Here is a 21,500-nt window from a genome sequence, read left to right on the forward strand (position 1 = left end):
CAGTCCTAAGAGCAGGATCAGGGTAAATATTTAAAGTGGAGTGAAATTATTGTTTTGGAGACAGTGTAAGTACTTGCAAAAGTGTGTGAGCTCCATTAGCCTGTAAGCTTTTGGGACATAGCTTTTACTTTTATGTACAATTAATGGGAAAGCATAGATAGAGTCTATTGCAACTACTGCCTGGCTGTAGAAGCTGCTGTAATACAAATAGTAATTATAATATCTGTCTGCAATAAAAGATTTGAGTGTGCACTCGTACCATATGCTATAGGAAGTTACTGTTCTGTTTCGGTATGGAATTGCTCACTAGGTGTCCTCACAGGATCAGGACTCATAAAATATTTTTTAAAATTACATTTGGAGAGTTGTATTTGCCCAGTGCTGGAAGATTATAAGCTATAAAGGGGGACTAATGAAGTGTGTCTGTCTCTGATTCAAATGGGAGACTAAGGCAGACAGATGGAGGTGGCCAAATCTGTATCCATTGCTACACTGTAGGTTTAAAACCTACAGTCCTGCAGGTAATTATTGTGCAGAACCAGTACAGGATATTGAGCTAATATGAATAATAAATTAATATATTAAGTAAAAGTTAATGTAATAATCTTTTTGAGGGAGTGAAAAGTGTGGAGTCATTAACAGGCAAGGAGCTAACCAAGAATTAGAAAGCCATACTGTTCTATATCATCCTGTGGAGGATTGTGTAGAACACAAGAATTACATTAGTTTCAAGTTAAAATTGTTAGCTCCCCAGGAAAATATTTTATGTTCTGCAGAGGTAAGTGCAGAAGACTTACTTGGCATCAACTGACTAATTGTTTCTGTATGTCTGTCTCTTCTGGTTCTTGATTCTTTGCCATCGGTATGACTGAAACTACTCCCACTGTAAGGCAGCCTTTTACTTGGTTTTGTGTCAAGTTATCCTTCTTGGTAAGCCAGGAACTGTCTTTTCTAGGCTAGTTTAATATATAACAGAATTTTCAATTATAATACTGAGACTGACATGACATCAGTTAACATCTTCTCTAACACAGACCGTAAATATTCAATAAAAGTACATATAAGCAATAATGGTCTGTTCCAACTGCGCATTTAGAGCTGCTGCCTTTGAAAAGCTTCTGCATGTAGCAGTGAGCCAGAGAGTAACCTGTTCCTTCATACAGATCCATGCTGAACAGTTCATTTTTCCATGCACAGGACCTAGGAAAAGGGTTGCTATGAAGCTGCTAGACTGGCGCAGCACTATACGAGATTAACACACTTTCTCCATTTTATTTTCAACTCCTAAAACAGAGACCTGAATTGTGCTGTGAAGAACCTCTTTTTATTGGCAATTAGCTACCCATAGTAGCGTGAGGAGTAGTGCAATAGAATTGCCTTTACTCATATTCTTAATAGTTTGAGCGATGAAGATGTTTTGGCAGTTACACTGTAGAAGTGTCATTAGTAAAATGTACCCCACAAAAATCTTTCAGTGGAACATGTTTGTCGTTGTGAGATAGCAAATCAGTTGGGCCTTCAATAGATGTAACTACATCAAAGATGGTTTTGGCTGGGGAAAAAAGAGGACAGGAATTGATGGGAAAAGTAGGTATTTTGAAACTCAGTAATAAAACTCAGCTCAGAATAGGGTAAAACTAGTACTTTACTGGGAGGTAAACGCAGATAAACTTGGTGTGTAAAGCACTTTGAAGTGCAAACATCTGCATCAAATGCTTTGACAGTCTGTGACTTCAACAGCAATGAACAGCAAAGTGCTCCAGCTGTTCACATGGGTGTGCTGATCTCCTGCAAAACATGAGTTCCAGCACAGCCTAAAGTGAAATATCTTTATCTTCTTTGCAGCTGTCCATTTCCTCATGCACTTTTCTTTTTCTGGAAATTTCAAATGAAGCCTTGCCCTCAGATCCATAAGCTTTGCTTTCTGAGTGCATTCATCATCTTTGCATGGTTTCACTCCTGGCTTTTCAGTTGACATGCTTCCCACTTAGTGCCATCTCCATTGTCTCTTGGGTCAGACTGGTGGGTGATGACATCCACCTCAGTGAGATCAACCAAATACGTTGCCATGAGGACTCCTTTTCAGGGCAAATTGTTTCAGCTTCCTGGCCAATTTTTATTTAAAATGGCATTGCTTTTTACAGTTGTTTGCAGCCTCTGGTGATGTTTTTCTGCTGTACTTCTAATAGAACATGAAACCACAAAGTAAAAATTTGTACCATTCATACCACCATAAATTGTTTTTTCCTGTGAAATCCAGCAAGACCCATAAAAAGCAGATAGCAATAAGCATTTATGTGTAGAATGTTATTCACAAAGTGCAAATATTTCCTCTGTGTTCTTATGGCCATGAGCTAGAACTGGGCTAAGGCTCTGCAACAGGATCTTGAGCTCCCTGCGTAAACACTGGACAAGCTGCCTTCAGGCAGCAGCACGCTCTGTTTAATTAGTCATAGGACAAGAGGCACATGGGTATTTCATGGTTCAAGTATCCTTCCACTATGCCTATGCTGTACCTTGTAAACATCCTGGGCTTGGCAGGGGACACAGGAACCGGTTTGCCATGTTCCTATATACTTGTTTGTAGACATGCTCATTTGTCTTATCTTTCAAGGGTTAAATGTATTCATAGATATGCCTAAAGTAAAAATATGTGGCAAGTTAGAGCAATTACATAGAGGTTTGTACAATAATAGAAGTAACAAATGGAGGTGCATACTTCTTGGAAATTGTACTCACTGGAAAGTATCAGGAAGCAGAGTGAAATATTATCTGGAAGGCAGTCATGCTAATGTAAAACTAAATTTCATAATATATGATGATTTAATGTTAAAAAGGACAAGAAGTGGAAAATCTGAGGTGTAAATAATGAAACATCCTAACAAAGACCAATCCGGCCAGCTTTACCTGCGTGGCTCAGCAGTGAAGAGGTTTGTCGATACAGTTGAGGTCTGTGTAAAAGTTACAGAAAAAGGTCAAAGGACAATCAGAGCTGATTTATGTAAGAAAATATATTTTAAATCTTACTATGAAGGTCTATAAGAAATAGGAACTAAATCAAACTTATCAATAAGAATCTTATTCCACCAAAGATCTTACCACAGTCAAATGAAGGAGCTGAGCTTTGGCAGAGCCTGGTTGAATCATGCTTGTGCCCCATTTACTTGCTTGGACAAGTTTACCTGCATTCACAAGACATACATCTTTCCTATCATTTTTACATTTCTCTAACTGATGCCAACCAACCAGGTGCATATAAGCATAAATTTATTGTCTAAATGAATGAAAGAGAACATTGTCACTGAAAATAAACAATTTCAACAGCAACAGAAAAGACTTCAAAATAATTATATCAATAATGACTGCTTGAAGATGACACTCTTAGGAAGTGTACGTGTAAAATTTGTACTTTCTGAAATGCTTAAAAACGTATGGTGGGTGAGCATTTTGAGACTGAGCTATGGGGAGGTGTCCTGCATTGACTCCTAAACATGGCTAGGAAGACGGAAAGCTTTTATCTATGAAAAAGTGTTCAGCCAGTGTGTGGAATCTCTAAATTACCCTGGGAATGGGGACAACAGAATCCTGGTCTAGAGAAAGGACAAAATATTATGTACACAGTCTGCCAGAACTGCAGTGTTTTCAAAGCAGAAATGGAAGCAAAATGAGGCTGTAGATGCATTAGCAACACTCTGAAATTAGTTGTCTGAGAAATCAGCATGGAACTTGTAGCAATCTAAAAAAGAGACTAGAGCTCACAGTGGAGAAGCAGGGAAAGGCATCAGAATGGATACCTCCAAGTAGACGCAAGCTGAAGAAGCAGTGTTTGGCTTGACCAGGAAGGCCAAGCATAAACTGACAGTTTTATTAAGAAAGAAAACTGAAAGATTTCAAAAACTGCTGGAACTCAAAGTGCATATATATTGCTGGGTCAGTAAATGCAGGTGTAAAGGAAGGAAACTGAGCAATTACCAGAGCAAATCTGAGAGCCTTAGCAGCATATTGCAGAAATGCAGATTTAAAGACATGAATTCTGTCTTATTTTCTGTATGATTCAGGGACTCTAAGAAAGCAAGCACTGGAATCTCTTGCTGGTGCATATCTGTGCTGCTCTGTCCATGATAGTGTTGTTTTTTGCTCTTTTTTTTTTTTTTTACTTAAATCTGTTAGTACCTTCATGTGAGTGAAAGCAGAATTTTGCCTAACTTTGCTGTCTTCAGTTTTGTGTTATGCACAAACACTGATGCTCTCAGGCACGTCATCTCTGTTATCTGCTACAGTGACAGCATGACCCAGTGACTGCTTTTTCAAACCAGAAATTAATCAAGCAATTTACTTTCTGCAGATAGCCGTGCTTGTGGTTAATTGCTTGAAGATCACAGAATTTTTTTCCATAGTATTTCTTTTCATGGAAAAGAGGAGATATTTTGATTTCATTAGTGTTTTCTGAATGAGCTGATCAGATCAGTTCTGCTTAGCTGAAATTCTGCTATAAAACCAAAGGAGTGGTCAGCCATGCAAAGGTAGATTAACTCCTAGTGTGCTCATGATTACTGATGCTGCTACAGTGGCTTGGTCTCCACCGTAATTGGGAGTGTCTCCATAGTTTCTCTAAATCATAGACAGCAGCATACCTATATTATAGTGTTATGTTACAAATAAAAATTGCCAGAACAGACCATCTCAGTGATTTCCAATACCATCCATGTGAGAACTTCAAGCAGGTGGAGACAGAAGGAGCCAATTCCCTAATTATGAATACAAAGTATATTGAAAAACTGTTATTAAACTTTTCATTTAGCCATCTTCTTGTTATCTGGTCAGCATTCCAAATCTGTGATATTTAACTGAAATATAGTTTTAATGATGCATATTTTCCTTATCAGTGTGGTATGCCTGAGTTGAAACCATGAAATTTTGTGTAAAAACCCAGAAAGTATGAGTTGTGTTCTTGGTCTAATTACTACAAATCCTGTTATTTATTATGTGTATGATGTGATGTCATTAATCCCTGGCACTGTCCCAGAATGAATCCTGTGGGCAAAAACTCCTGCAGGTAGAAGACTGCTAGAGACTTCCATGAGCAGAAGCAGTTGCAGTGAACACATCTCTGAAAAGATAATGAAAAAAGCATCAGTTCAGTCTGGACTGTCCTTGTTTTGTGTGGACTGGTGGTTTATTCCAAGACTTCTTTCTTCTGCAGTTTCTTCATCTTAGCTTTGAAGCATACCTGGACTATACCCCGATCTGCTCCTATTTAGCTCACACCACCTTAGGTAATACAGGGATTTTGTCAAGCATGACATTTGTTTTCATTATATTGAGCTCCACCCCTATCTCTGTGTGCAGCCCCTGTTTAGAGCAGGTCTGCAGCTGCCTGTAATTCTGTTAGTACAGTCTCCAGCATTGTGTAAGCATGCAAGTGGTCAGCATGGAGAAACAGGCACAATAAATGTAATTATAGCAAATAACAGTGAAATAGGAGAAACTACTGCACATGAGTCTGTCAGTAAGGCAGAATTTTTTCATCTTTTATGTATGCTTTTTCTTTTCAAAATTATACCCTGACATTAAAGAAAAAAATGATGCTTGATTTTAGCTTTACATTATTTTTCATCTTCGCTCCAGTTGCTCCTATTGGGAAGTACTGCTCAGTTTGTGACCTTTGCAATCGTCAGCTAGGTTGTTTGAACTTCAGGCACCAGCAGTAAGATGAAATAGAAAAACCTGAAATAGCTCTTTAAGTAAGAACTAGCATGAGAAATTATTCTGAAGTTTATTTTCAAAGCCACTGCTATGCTCACGCTTCTCTTTTTTGATATCCAAAAGGTCCACAATCACAATGGCCCTGAAGCCTGGACAGCCCAACCTTTGCTGCGTTGTCACTGGACATGGCCGAGGCATGTCCTGAACAACCCAGGTGAGGCCACAGAGTTGCTTCATAGGCAAGGGTGGCATGAGAAAATGAGATTGTTTACGTATTGCCTCAATAATGTCATTTTTTATTGTGCATGCTCTTTTAGTGTGTAGGAATTGGGTGTGGTGTAAGGGCATCAGTATGCAGCCTACGTCCCATGGAAGTTATAAACCACATTTAATTAATCTCAGGATAAATGGCTAGCCTTGGTTTTGTGTCTACTGTAAATCTCTGTACTCGTGCATATGTGTTCATGTATTTTATTTATTTCCAAGTAAGACTAAGTGGAAGTTGTTCATCTAACACTATTCTATCCATTGATGTATTTTTTCCACGTTAAAATACTCTCAGCAGAAGATATTGTATTGCAAACAATTTAAATTATCATTCTAATGGTTGCATTAATGATGTGTAAAATGGAATGATCTTTCCTCAGGGCCTCAGCATGATGTCTGCCACAACACTGATGTTTTGGCACATTACTTCATTTTAGGGTTTTCATCTTTTAGTCATCGTTGCTATCATTATCATCATTAATCCATCAGTTTTTCAGCTAATGCAACAGATCTTTTAGCATCTACTACACAATCAGCATGAAAGCTAAGGCACTAAGATTACAGTTGTTTTCAAGTAGAGGCATTTAGACTTGTAAATGTATATCTGAGATGTCAAAATGCAATGACCGTTAGGCATATAAAAGTATTAATTTTGTTGGAACTGTGAAATTTAATGCACAAATGTGCATGAATTAAGAAATATCAACCCACTCGAGTTGTCCAGAGTTATTCAGGATGTTTGTAGCTGAGCTGAAAGTGAATGTGAATCTCTCACGTTCCACTCTTGTAGTTTATTTACTATGACTCCCTCTTTCTGTGTTGACATTTTCTAAATAGCTTTTTCCCAATTGTTTTCGGAATTGCATCACTGCACCCCTTCCTGCATTTTTCTAATTAGTCAGCATTTTCTCTCTGTATGTCTTTCACTGACATTTTGAATGAGTCTGTTCATGTAATTGCAATCCTATTATCTGAGATGCATGTTGGACCACATGATGGGAATGGGCTTTGCTGTTCTGACATCACTGTTTTTTTTCTTTTTGTTGGTCCCCAGGCAGCCTATATTTAGAAGAAGTATGGCTGTATCTAGAATAAAAGCAACTGTTTTGGTATAATGGCCATGATAAAAAAAAGAAGTGGAAAAACACATTGGGCTCTCTCCAAAATGGACATTGTTCATTATTTTATTTTCATTGAAACAAATTTAATTTTTGAGCCTGGAAAAGAGAAGGCTGCAGGGAGACCTCATTGCAGCCTTCCAGTATTTAAAGGGAGTTTATAAACATTGACATTTTACATGGGTGGATAGTGATAGGACACGGGGGAATAGTTTTAAACTAAAGGAAGGGAGATTTAGATTAGATGTCAGGGGGAAGTTTTTTTTTACTGAGAGAGAGGTGAGGTGCTGGAACAGGTTGCCCAGAGAAGTTGTGGATTCCAGGTCCCTGGAGATGTCTAAGGCCGGGTTGGATGGGACCCTGGACAATCTGATCTAGTACTTGATCTAGTAGCTGGCAACCCTACCTGTGGCAGGGAAGCTGGAACTTGGTGATCCTTGAGGTCCCTTCCAACCCAAGCCATTCTACAATTCTGTGATTGCTCCCTTAATTTGTGGGGTGACATTAACCCCTTAAGGCACTAATATCTTTCTGATATCTTTAGCAAAGGACATTAATCTTTAAATAAATTTGCAAACTATTCTATTTTCAAATAACTGAAACCTATTAATTTCCCATTCTACATAGCTGGTCTGGCATATAAATCCTTTCTTTCTTACGTTGCTTACAAGAAGAGAATGAGATAGGTGCAATGAACAATAAATGTTACTGAGCTCTTTCCGTGTTCTCATGGGGAATAAATTAAGCAGTCTGAAGTACTTTTGGCAGGCCTTTCACATGCGGAAAAATCAGGTCAGCTTGCTCAGCTTTTGTCTGGTTACTGTGACACTGGAAGAAAAGTACAAACATAGTGTACAATGGGTACTGGAAATCTGTAGATGTAGTGTACCTGTACCATTTGACATGTAATCTATTGGGAACAAGGGACACACTGGGCACAAGTGCACTTAGAAATGGGTTGTGCTTGTCATTGGAAGCAAAGTGGTACCAAGCACATCAGCCTGCTATAAAGATTGCCAGTGCCAAATGTCCAGTGTCTTGGAGTTTCCAAACAGTAGCTGACACCAGTGTTTGTCTGTTATAAGACACAGATCAAATTCCTAAATGGTGAATAATTTTGAAGATAAATAATTGTGGAGAAAACTGATACAGTTTTTGTAATATCTTCTGCAGTATTTCTGTTCAAATGATGAATTGATGTTGTTTTGGGAGCAATATGAAAAAATACTGAAATCTGATATGGACATAGCAAATTATCAGCATCATTGTCACTATGTTTGGTCACAGTTCACTGGTTATCCTCTATTTTCTTTTACTATTACTTTATTACTGTTTTAGAGTGCTTTTATTTCCTCTTGACCCTGAAATGTCTTATGAAACTGTAATCTCCTATTCCTCAGCCCAGCTGCAAATGAGTCTATCTGAGGGAGAAGGAAAACAACTTCTCTGATACATCTCTGAACTTGTTTTGCTGTAGGCTATGTTTTTTTCCTAGATTTCACTCAACCTGTTTTAAAGTGTCATGGCTTCCTAATGAGACTAAAGGACTCTGGTATTTTTTTGCAGACGAAGACATGTCTACATCCTGCGATGCTAACAAATAGTTTGAATTGGCTCTGTACTTGAAGGAAGGAAGGGTTTTCTCTTCCTTTTTTATCTTAAGAAGTAATCATCTTTGGTTTGCCTTCTGATGGATGAACTGTTCCTGGTTTACAGTAGAACACATCTGTTCTCATATGTTGTACAAGTCTTTCCGAAGCTCTGTGACAACTTTGATACAGGTAACTCAGAGGGAACAGCTCATCCACACTTTGAACAGAAGCTCATTGACAGTAGTTTGGTGTTTTATCATTCAGCGTACAACAATCTGTTGCATAGTGTATGGAGAAACTTTAATCAAAGCAGTTTACTTACCTTTCCCTTACGGTAAATATTTATTTGCACTGAAAGATATTTAATTTTATGCAAGAACAATGGTGTCTACCCACTTGTGATGGCATTAGCAATTTCAAGTGATTTTTTTTTTTAATTTCCAAGCACTAGAGTAAAGCTAAAAATCAAATACAAAACCCTCAGAAAGTTTATAGGAAAACAATCAAAGGATCTAATTTTAGTTGGTGTGGTATATTGTTAAGTCCCAGTATAGATGATTTTGCAACAGTCTGTCCTACTTTCAGGTGGGGCAGAATTGTTTCCTTCGGAGTGTCTGATGCTATGTTTTGGTTCTAGGAGAAAAACAATGTTGATAACATACTGGTGTTTATAGTAGTGTGGTAAGCAGCGTTGTAAAGAGCCAAGGCCATTTGCAGAAAAGAGCCTAGGGAGCTGGGAGGGAACAGAATTGGGACATTTGACTTAAACTGCCAAAGGGATATTCCATACCATATGACATTATGCGGAAGGAGTTCTGATGGGGATGGGAGTTCATCTCTCTCTTTTGCTGCTCAGGGGCTGGCTGGGCATCAGTCAGGGGGTGATGAGCAATTGCTTGTGCATCACTTGTGATGTACATTCACGTATATATATATATAATCATAACTATTTTCCTTTTCTCTATCTTAGTAAATAGTTTTATCTCAACCCAGATGTTCTACTTTTTTTCCTGGTTCTCTCCTCCAATTGGGAAGAGGGACAGTGAGCAAACAACTGTGTGGTGCTGAGTCATCTGTTGGGTTAAACTACAACACAGTCTCATTGGGGTGTTACTGTTTCTTGTTTCAGGAGGGATGTCCTACTTAAATACATCACTTTAATTTCTCAGCACCCGTATAATTCCTAGCACTGGACTAAGAAGAAGTTTTAGTGGAAACATCTGTGTACATCTGCAGTACAGTTCTGGGTAACATTCTTGATCTTTTATATTTCCAGTTCATTGAGTTACATAGTTGGGAGTACAGTAAAGCTTTGTTGAACTGTTTATCATGGAATGGATGTTTTTATGTGTATTCTTGGAGAAATTTTTTCTTCCATAAAGAATTTTCAATTAGACATCTCTTTCCTATATTACAGTCAAATATGTAATTTATTTTCTCTTTATTACATGTTTGCTGCTGACTTGGAAAAATGAATCACTGAATTATCGCAGGAATAATTATCAAAATTTGGAGTGGACGTGGATACGTGGTGAGGAAAGATAGGGTTTAGCTGCTATGCAACTGTAAGTGTATAGGGGAAGTACCACATGAAAAGAGTAACCTCTTGGACTCACTGAATTCCTTCTGAAATCACAGGAAACCTATTTGCTGACTTAAAGATTGAACTGATTTGTATTTGATGGGTTGATGTTTCCTGCCAGTAGGGTTTCCTGATTGGCTTAGTCGATGTTTGTTTGGAGGTCAAACATGAGGATATTGCCTTCAAACCAACAAACAGGAAGCAGATGAGAACAAGAAAAAACAAGTCTGTTATTTGGGAAGATCTGGCATGAGCAAATTTCTGATAATTTCTGATATTTACTGTTTTTTGTGACTTGTGAATCATCTGTGTAAATTTTATTTGTAAATACAAGGTAGATAATTTTTAATGAGTGGCTGTTGATTGATCCCTCTAATTGCCCCAGACAGGCCCCAAAGACACTAGAGTCTGTGGCTGGCAAAACAATAGACAGTGATTATTTAAAATTCTATTTAGAAATTAGCTTGGTGTGGTACTCTGTCTAGCTCTACTCATTGACTGTCCAGACAATGTATTTTATATCTTCTGTACCCCAATGAATCACAGCATGTTATTAAAAATTGGCTCCTACCGTCTCTCATACTCTAATCACTTCGTGCTATGCAGCAACAATGATGCTTCTGATAGGTTTATGTAGTTAAAATGTTGCTCTTACACTGCATCCAGCCCTCTTTTTTTAATGTATTTTCTATAGAAACTAGGAAACATAGGGCATGGCATCTTTATGTGTTTTGCCTGCAGCAAAAAATAGGGGAGAGGAGGCCAGTACCCTGACATGACAGGAGCTGATGTTGAAGGCACTGTTCTATCTATTTCAGTGTCAGTTTTTCTTTCAGTGTTGTCATGGGCCTTTCAGAACCTATGTCAAGAATTAAGAGGAAAAGGAGGGAAATTGCTCAGTATAGTTAAGGCTTGTGAAGCATGTAAAAGAGAATTCCAGGTATGCAGATGAGGCAGTTGAAGAAAGACATGGAAAATGAATGTATGTACATACATATACCACATATATAGAAGAATACGTGTTTATACACAAAATGGATGCATTTGTGTGTATGCAATGATATATATATTTATAAAGTATTTTCTATAAGAAGATCAGATCACATACTCTCAATTCTTACAAGAAATTTATCAGTTAGATGTTTCTCAGGTTCTCAACATTTTCCTAAGGGAGGAAGCTGTGTGGGTCAATACATTAGGATTAGGTAGTGACATACAGATCTTTTCATCTGTGGGATTAGAAAATAAAAGCTGTGAGCACAAAGGAGCTGTCCCTTTCAGGAAAACTTTAATCTTGTGCCTAAGTCCCAGTGAAGTTCGTGAGATTTATCTGATAATGCTAATGCAGCTTCTGAATATATTATAGTGCAAAAAATATACTGTGAAAATCAGCATTGTATTGTAGAGAGGAGGCATTCTAATTTAAAATATCAGAAATACTAATGATGTTCATTAAATCTATGACTAATGGAAAGATATTCAATAACTTTTTCTGAATCCTTAATGCACACTGTAGAAAAAAATTAAATCTAACATTTGTTTCAGTGTTCTGTTCAAAATAAATAAAATTAACCCAGTGAAATATTGTCAAAAAATGGAGAGCACATCAACCTGGGCATATTTATGTGGACATAGGGATCAATTAACTGAAAACAGGAGGATGTTTTGTGCAGCCCAAACTGTGACAATGTACAACTTGTCTGTTTAGTACTACAAATGTAGATGTTTGGAAAGTATGTAATTTTCTCTGGAGAATTCCACTGAAATGGCATCCGCAGCTTGAAAACAGCCCTTCTGCCATAGCTCTGCATATAGGACTCCAGAAGGATATGTCTTTCACATCTCACTGAAAATGTCTTTATATTGAAATCTCCTAAGTGGAACTGGGTGAATATGAACTGGTACATCCCGAAGAACTTCAAGCTGTGAGAAGAGACATATCTTAATTCCTCAAGGGAATCAATGAGAATTTTTGCTTTTTCTTTTGTGCTTTCTTTTTTTTTTTTTTTTTTTTTGCCTCCTTTTGAAATAGAAACACTGAAAGTGACACATCAATCAGTTAGGAAAAGTAACAAATCTATGTAAGAACTGAACTTATAAAGCTTATCTGGGATTGTTTTACATGTATTAAATTTAACAAGATCAGCTTCAGTTAGATGTGTGTTTTAAAACCTCTTATTTGATTTTATTTACTGTTTTCTTATGAACAGTTTTGTAGATGATCTGTAAAGGGAGACAGTCCCACAGAGAGAGACAATGATTTATATAAGTAACCATCTCTCTATGATATTGTCCCTGCAAGTTCCCTAGAGAGTTACTGTCTTATGTGACAGGCAGATGGGATAAGAAAATCTTTATTTTCTAATATGAATGGCCTCCATCTAATATTCCATCGGATGAAGGAATTTTCAAAAGTTAGCCTTTCACTTCATCTTGATGTCAGTGGCTTAGGGATTCTTTAGAGAGTTACTCCAAGATCATGCTCTAGATCAGTTGGAATCTACAGGTAATGATTTACAGCATACAAAAAGCAGTAGGAATTGTTTCCACTGCCTTGTGGATGTTTGCTGGGCTCAGAATGAATTTTAAGAGATAATCACTCAAAATTTGTTCCATAAATCAATGCCTATTGATGTAATCAAGTGTTAGAACTTTATTTCACTGAGGTTTAAAAGGGAATATTACTTAAGAGAGAGAAATACATAGAGACCAGTTATTTTTGCCACAAGAAAACTCATGTTTACTTACTAACATATTGCCATATTTTCTAGAATAAAAAACAGAATATTCAGTGTTCTGCACGTTGCTATGATTATTATACTAATGCTGACTAGCTCATTATCCTATAATCTTCCTTAAATAATTTGATTTTACAGTTGGATGGTTTGCCTGAGAAAATTAAGTAAATGTGCTAAGAATGGAGATGGGGAATAAACTGTTATCTGAAACAAAATTAAATGAAACAAAAATAACTGATATTCTGAGGTAAATTGTAATTATAGCACTGCCTTGTAAAGATGTCCTCTGAGTTTGGTGAATTTGAAAAAGATTTTCATGAAGACAGGTTAGAAGACCTTGAAAATACAGGTGAAAATGCACCACAGGGTGCTTTACGGACATTCATGCAGACTGCGGTTATGTAGAGGGTCACTCTGTTAAATATATGCAAAATGCACAGCTTGGAAAAAGGCATAGAAAAGAAGTAAAGAGAGGAAAAGAAAAGGAGACAAGAGAAAATGCCTTCTTGATTTTCATTGAAAACCAAGTTCTTGCAAAGGATTTTTTCTACTCTCCACTCATGCATTGTTACGAAAGACGTGTTGATGCATCTGGTAGGGTGCTAGAGGCTTTTTTTTTTTCCATTTTTGTTTTCTGTAACCGATTTGCTTTTAAATGAGGCTCACAGCCCTCAGAATAGCCTGACATAAACAGTCACATCTCTCTCTTTCAATCTGCTTCATCAGACGAAGTACTGCATGCCATGATGGTGTCTCTCTACAACCATCATTTAATCAAAAGTGCAGTAATCCATCACCTTAGCATAGGCAAGGATCATTGCCCAATCAGAGCATTACTAGTGAAATGAATATTTTTTATACCCTCCTATTTGATTTATGGGATGAAGGGGAAATAGGGAAAAGCTGATGAATAGGATTTCAGACTATGGTACAGAAATCGGAAAGAATTTTTTAAAAGCCATTTGCAACTTGATGCTGTTAGTTGTAGGGAGCGCTTAGGGAGATTCATCTGGTACAGGAATTGAGATGTCATGTCAAGAGAAAAATATACAGGTGCTAAGTTACTGGTTAGAAGCTAATTAAATTCAAAACTGTGGCCAAATGATGGCTGTGTAGTACACATGGAGGTGAGCTAGCTGTGTCTATTCCATCCATAAACAGTCATAGAATCATTAAGGTTGGAAAATACCTCAAGATCATGTAGCCCAACCATCATCCCATCCCCACCATGCCTACTAACCATGCCCCTAAGTACCACATCTACATGTTTCTTTGACGTCTCCAGGGACCATGAGTTCACCACCTCCCTGGGCAGCCTGTTCCAATGCATCATCACATTTCTGAGAAGAAATGTTTCCTAATATTCAATCTGAACCTCCTCTGGTGCAACCTGGTGCTATTCCCTCTTGTCCTATCACCAGTCAATGTCCCCCTCACAAATACACAGCCTCAACTGATTCTTTTCTGAAAGGTTTTTGTTTGCTTTTCCTTGCAGGAAAGGAACATACAAGAGAGAAAGATAATGTATCTCCTTTGAGACCACAGCCTTAGGCAGGATCTTTTACTGGGAGTTTTTGCCTGCCAGGCAGCACTGGGGTCTTACAGCATAGTTCCCTCTCCTGCTGACAGGTGGGAGGTTTATATTTCTGATATGGACACATTCAGACTGAAGCTGTGACTAAAACAGATGAAGCAGCCCCAAGACTGATGCATCCAGGTCACTGCTCCTGCTATCTGCCAATGCTTTTTTAGCCCCAGAAGAGAACAACCTGCCCAGGAAATGTGAGCACTGATGTCTTCTGCGTATTGTTCTTTATTTGAGGCAGCAAAGATATTTCCTCCAGATTTCTCCTCCCTGTGTTCATGACCAAACTCTCTTTTAAAGCGGTGCATTCCTTAAATGTTCTTGGAACAGGAAAAGGCTATACTCAAGGCAAAGAAGGGGGAAAACTGATCCTTAGGTACAGAAATGCAGCAGCTTATGTTTCCTCTCTGATATATATGGTGTCCTTGCAATGGAGTGAGATATTAAATACCTACTTAGACAATAGGTTTCAAAGACTTCAGGGTCCTGAAAACTGTTTTCTTTCATTCTCCTATAAAAGAAACAAATCTTTACATTGGTTAAATACAATTTTTAGAAAACAGACTAATCTAAAGGCTGTGTTTGTACAGGTAGTTTTATGTGTATCTGCTATTTTTCTAAACAGAGGCCTGTTCGAAATAATGGGTGCATATTTTAAAACTTGTGGTAGGCATATAACTGAATTTTTGTTATTGGTCAACAGTACTTGTGATGTCAAGTTTTACTATGTTGGTGAGCAATAGAAGGTACTGTGAACAGTCTGGGGAGTAGTTTTCCTGTGAAACTCTCTTCTATATCATGTTATTTGGCTTGGTTTTCTACCCCTTTAGGAAATAAAATGATACGATGATTTTCATACTATCATCATTATTGTAGTTATAATGTTATTTCTCTCATTGGTGAAACATGATATTTAGAAATCTTATTCTTAACTATGAGAATAGGAAAACATGCTTCATTGAAAGGAATGAAGTTAAGACTGAACATATCACGATCGAGTTAAAATTTAAAGCAATTGAGAAGTTTTGGAACACGACAGCTGAAACATACAGTTTCCTGCAGAGAAGGGTTTATGAAATGCTGCAGGGGGCAGGGAAGGATGCATTACAATATGGCATTTCCCACAGAGAAGGATTTTACAGAAATCTAACCCAAAATTGCCTCTCTTCTATAGGCATCTGAAATGAAGCACGCTTCATTTACATGCAGAAGTGTCTGGACTCTGGTTTTCCCCAGAGAAACCACACAGAAAACCTAAAAGAGTGCCTGTATACTTTATATGTGACTGGCTACTTCTAGAGCTGTTAAATTAACCTGAGACTTTCAAGTGGAAATCCTATCCACTGCTTTATATTTCAGTTGGTATTTTCTGACTTTGCTAGTATCTGATTCCCCCATGACTAGTGAACCATATAGTAAGATTTTATGGCCATTGCATTCGCTTTTCCTAAAGCAGCAGAGGAAGCAGTTCTCTTTCTCTCTTGAGAAAGCAGAACTGCAGAAGCATTGAAAGGCCAAGAGAGTCTTTTAGGCCAACAGTGTCCTCTTCATTTATATCTATATTATTTTAAAAGAGCACTTGAGCAAAAAAAAAAAAAAAGCTTGCAGGCAGGATGATTTATGACCTGTTTCAGAAGTATACAATAGATTACTCCTGTGATTTCCAGAAATATTGTAGCTGTTTTAAGGACTTCTCATTATTCCTGATACTGCATCCGTGCTGAGAGAGTCCCCACTGTGGTTTCAGCCAAGTTTTGAGCCTTAAACTTCGTCTCTTACATGTATTGACATGCAGTAGTTGCATTAGTGGAGCCTGTGCAGCACATATCCAGATGAAATACTGCATGTCTTGGGTCTACTTAGTTCTTTGTTTCTGGGCTCTGGTGTCAAATGAGCATAAATTGCTGGTGGACTGGTTGTTACATGTCTGCACACATCAATTATTGGTTAGTGTGTGCTGAGGATTATTATTGCTATGAACTGATTCACTGTGCACTAGCATTGGATTTGTATAATATAAAACAAAATCTATAAAATGGAATGAAAGAAAAGGGGCAAAGGGAGAGTTGATTCCCATACCAGTGGTGCCTCTGTTACTTGTGACTGAGAACCCACTGTACAACTCTCAAAATTTGCAAAGGCAAGACAATGAGAGCAACAGTAAGAGTACAATGGGCTGAGAACAATAAGGGAAAAATATTGACAGAGGCTCTGGAAATGCTGCCTCAACGACTCAGGTAAAATGTTACAGAGCTGTAGCTCTGTGAGTAAGTAGCTCTTAGCAGGCTCTGTGACTCAGGCTAAGGCACCTGAGTCACAGAGGGACAAGACAGATTTGGCTTTTATTACATCTGTATCCTTGAAAGAAAACGGATGCACTTGGGAGGCAGGTACAGGGAGTTTGAGGACATTTGTCAAGGCTTAGGCTCAGCAGAGCATTTAAGTGCAGAGGTGTTCCTGTGAATATACTTGGTTGGCTTTTCATGCTCTGTGAGGATGCCCTGAGTACATGAGAGGAAAGAGAGCAATCAATATGCTTTTTGGTTTCTAACATAAATCTGTTGGTGATGTTTTCCTCTCATCAGTAAGCAGCAATGTCTGGAAGGGATTCCTCTCTAGTGGATACATACCAATACGGTGGAGCTGTGAAATGGCATGTATAATTATGATAGGAAGAGATGAACTTTCATGATGCTTCCTTTACAGGTAGGTTAGCTGTAAACAGCTAGGATGCTACAAGCACAAACATTTTTCTGGAGATTGCAGGGACATCACAGAGAAACAGCACAAAACTACGGATAGGATGAGTTCTCTAACTCTGTGTGTCTTGGATGCCTGATATTCTTGTTGCTGCACCAGTGCTCAGACATTGCATAGCACAGAATTGCCAGTACTTCCAAGACCAACTTATCCTGGTGGCTGCATAGGAGTGGAGTAAAAATGCCAGAACAGATGAGGGAAGGACATGAGCTGCCAAGGCCTGGTGTTAGATTAAAAAAGACATTAGCGTGCTATCGGCTGGTACTTCCAGTTTTAGAGCGAGTGTCACTGATTCAGCAAAGTGATGGACAGACCAATGGCTGAACCTGCCTTAGCCATGCAGAAACTTCCGGGGAGTTCACAGTGACTCACCCCCATTGTTAATCATCATGGGTGGTGTTTTGCTTCGGGTAACTCCTTTCATACTGCTGACCTTGAAGTACTATGGTGACCTTTAACAGTGTGTGAGAACTTCTGCAACTCTTTTGTGAAATTAAAAAAAAAAACAAACCTACATTTTTATGTTTAGACTCATAATTTTTTTTCATGAGGTGAGATGAGATGTTAAACATTCATTTCCTTTTTTTGTGAGCTCTGAGAGAAATTATCTTTTGTAATTTCCACAGCATCTCCACCAAAAATGAATGAGTTTTCTAACAGCAAAACAATTTTTTTTCCAGTTCAGCTATGGGTGCTTAGTAATAACCTACACTGTGTCTGTTCTGCCTTTCCCCACCATGAACGCTGCTGGATAGCTGTGCTGTTTCACAGACAGCACCGCCCATTCTGTGTGTGGAGATGAGGAGGGCAGCAACTCTCTGCAGGGACGTGGCAGTGCACCAGCTGTCCTGCTCTGCGTGTCACCTCATTTGCACACACAGCTTCCAGCCTGCACAATAAAGAAGATGGAGAAGGTGATGGATCTGAATGTACAAGTACCTCCCTCCTGTAGACTCTGTAGGTCTCTGAGAATGAACAATTCTGTAAAAATTGTGATTTTGGCTGAGTATTTTTATTCTTTGTATTATATTCCTTGCAATTGTGTTGCTCTGATTTACAGAGGGGAATGGACAGTATTTGTTTTTTGGTTTTTAGTGCTTTGTTCAGTAGGAACTGCCCATGGTTTCAGGGGCTGCTATGTGGAGAAAAGGCTCTGGAAAGCCATTCTGCCACTATGCAAAATCACTCTGAATGTCAGGATACACCTGCCCACATCCACATGTGCGTAGATATAGGAAGATCTAGATCCACAAAGACCTAGAAACCGCACAAGTGTACAGAATAAACTCAGGGCTGAGGTTTCTCTTGAGTGAGTCCTCCTGGGTGCAGGGTGCTGGAGTTCCTGTGGACTCAGATGGCTGTTACAGCTTGGTGAAGTTGGAGGTGTGCCCTCTGCACTGTACCTGTACCTCACTGCAAAGACCGGTATATTGCTCTGTCGGACTGCCCAGCAGTTCCTAGAGCCCACAGAACTTCTCACCACTCCTTACCCACTCTTGAAATAATGAAAATGTAAGCGTATTTGGCTTTTTCAATGGCAACTGTATTACAGCTAGAAACTGTCCAGATTTAAATTTGCATTTACTGGATCAGTCTAAGAACGTAAGATGATATTTCTACTTTCATTTAGAAGGCTGAAGTGATTCTAGTCAACTTGTCTTAGAGAAGCACACTGAACTATTTAATTTAGCAAATATGTATAACAAGTATAAAAACTAAATAACCACCTTGCTTTTTGCAGAAGTAGCAATTACTTATGTAAAGGCATTTAATTTCTCATATTTTATTTTAGTGCATAAGAGTCTAATTCCATAAGCTTCATGTTCCCAGCCACAAACTGAACATAAGGCAGAAATTTTGCAGAACCATTCTAAGCATATAAAGAATATAAGTTCATAATCCTGGTATAAAATAATCAAAGCATTACACCCTTTGGCAACTGTTACTGAAATGAAGCTGGCTTTCACTTAGGTAGATCCACCTTAACAGAACTCCTATGGGCTGTACTAACATCCATCTGTTTAAGGAGATGTTAATTGGCATAAACCAGAAACACAGTCCAGCAAATCATGTAAAGGGACTAGTAATTAACCAGAGCATGTTTTAGAGTGAAAAGCAATTGGAAATTATCCTAAGAACTATTCTTCCAGGTACAAAATAGAGCGAAGTTTTATTAAAGTTCAGAGAAAGAGATCAATCAATAAATTACATCTCCGTAGCTCTGCAGCTGAGGGGAAAGCAAAAGGTTCTCATGTTTGTTCAAAGCATGTAGCACCATTTTAAGCTTTTTAATAGAGTTGTCTTATTTTCAACTTGACCTAAAGTTATTTCTTTGATAATCCAGGAGGTGCACAGAGAATAATATGAAAAATACATGCTTGGTCAGGGGTTGCAAGAAGGTATAATGATCAGAAAGTGTCTATTAAAAAAAAAAACCTAACAAACTAAGAAACAGGAAAACAACAACAACAACAAAAAAAGAACAACTAACAAAGCCCTTCCAAGTCCTTCATACTTAACTAGTTTGGTTTAAAAGCTGGATTTAAAAGTCAGCTAATTAAGGAATCAGCTAGAATGCCAGAATATTAGTGACATAAATAGGCTAGACAGGTTTTTAACTGGGAATATTTCTCGCATAGAGTGCAGAGGAATAGAAAGGTGTCAAAAAGTCTTTAAGGCATGCCATTCTGTCTTTGCTTCCATGATTTTTTCTTGTGGAAAATTAATTCCACATGAGACATTAAGACAGGGATAAGGAGAAGACTCAAATCAGACTTCTTTTCTACTAATTTATGATGTTTCATCTGTGTGATCACCTGCAGGGAAAACTTTATACTACTTTTTGACATATCATTAGCATAGACCACAGGTTCCCAGCTACTAACTGTGTCTGTTTTATCTCTGCTGTCAAACTTGTTCACAATGTGAGCAATCTCTTTTGCACCTTCAAGGATACCTGGGAAGCTTTTTACTGTCCCTGCAGAGCTCACTATTGGCTCTTGTTCTGTTCAGGGCTTATATGCTAGCGACAGTACACAAACAAGTCAGAATAAAGACATCTAAAAGTTGTAAACAACACAAGAAAATCCCATTTTCTCTGCATCTTCTCCAGGTTTGATGAATAAAATCTGCTCCAAGCAAATGAGAAAAGAGGTACAAAAAGAAACACTAAAGAAACTGTTTCCTTCTCTGTAGTATTTCTCTTCCTTTCAAGCAAATTTTGTTGACTTTTCACAAGCCACATTTCTCAGGAATGGTTTATATCCCCCATATATCCACACTGAGAAACATATGCGGTAGAGCAGATACTTTTGCAGTATCCAAGCAAAAATCTTTTGCATAAAGTTTCAGCTACGAATGCTGCTTCTGAGCTAAGAACTTCAGAAAAGTGCTTCAGTATTCACTTAACTCTTCAATTTCTTTTCAGATTTATTAGACAGAGAAGTGAATTTGTTTCCAAGCAGACAAGCCAAGAGCCTGCAATAGTGCAGAGCTGTATGGGTTGTAAAAAGTTTTCAGTGTACTTGCTTACTGTATGGAACAGTAGAGATTGAACAGCTGTTTTTCATTGCTCCCAATGTATTTCCGTAACTGCAGCATAGGACCATAATGGAATACTTTTGAGACAAGTGGATGCAGAGACTTCTCAAAATGAGCTCCCAAATAAGGTCTGATTGACTGCAGGACAGCCAGCTACACGCTTTGTGGCAAACAAATCTCTTTTTTCAGGTGTTAAAACCATAAAGAATTTCTTGGAAATAGATTCACTATAGATGAGCAGTCCTTTTTGGGAAGAGGGGATTGCTTGTCTTCTTAATCTTTCAGTTTTGGAAGAACTTGAAAGGTGAAGTAACAATGAGAGGATCTCACCTGTTGCACACTGCAGGACTCTGATACCATGAACTTGAAAACCCTGGAGACTGGTTTTACTGAGAATGTGATAGAGCAGTCTGCCCTTCATCAAGCATACTATCTTTTGCTTATTTTCCAAAGAAATCTTTCCATAGCAAACCATCCAAATTCTACTGTTCCTCATGAAAAGGCTGCAAAATTCTTGTTTGAAAGTATAAGTCCCCTGCAGAGTTAGGCTAGTAGTTCATGCAGCTCTTTATTCTGTCTTTTGACAGAGACAGAATATCCATGGCAAGGGCT

This window comes from Numida meleagris, chromosome 6 (assembly GCF_002078875.1).
Source record: "Numida meleagris isolate 19003 breed g44 Domestic line chromosome 6, NumMel1.0, whole genome shotgun sequence".
NCBI classification, from domain to species: domain Eukaryota; kingdom Metazoa; phylum Chordata; class Aves; order Galliformes; family Numididae; genus Numida; species Numida meleagris.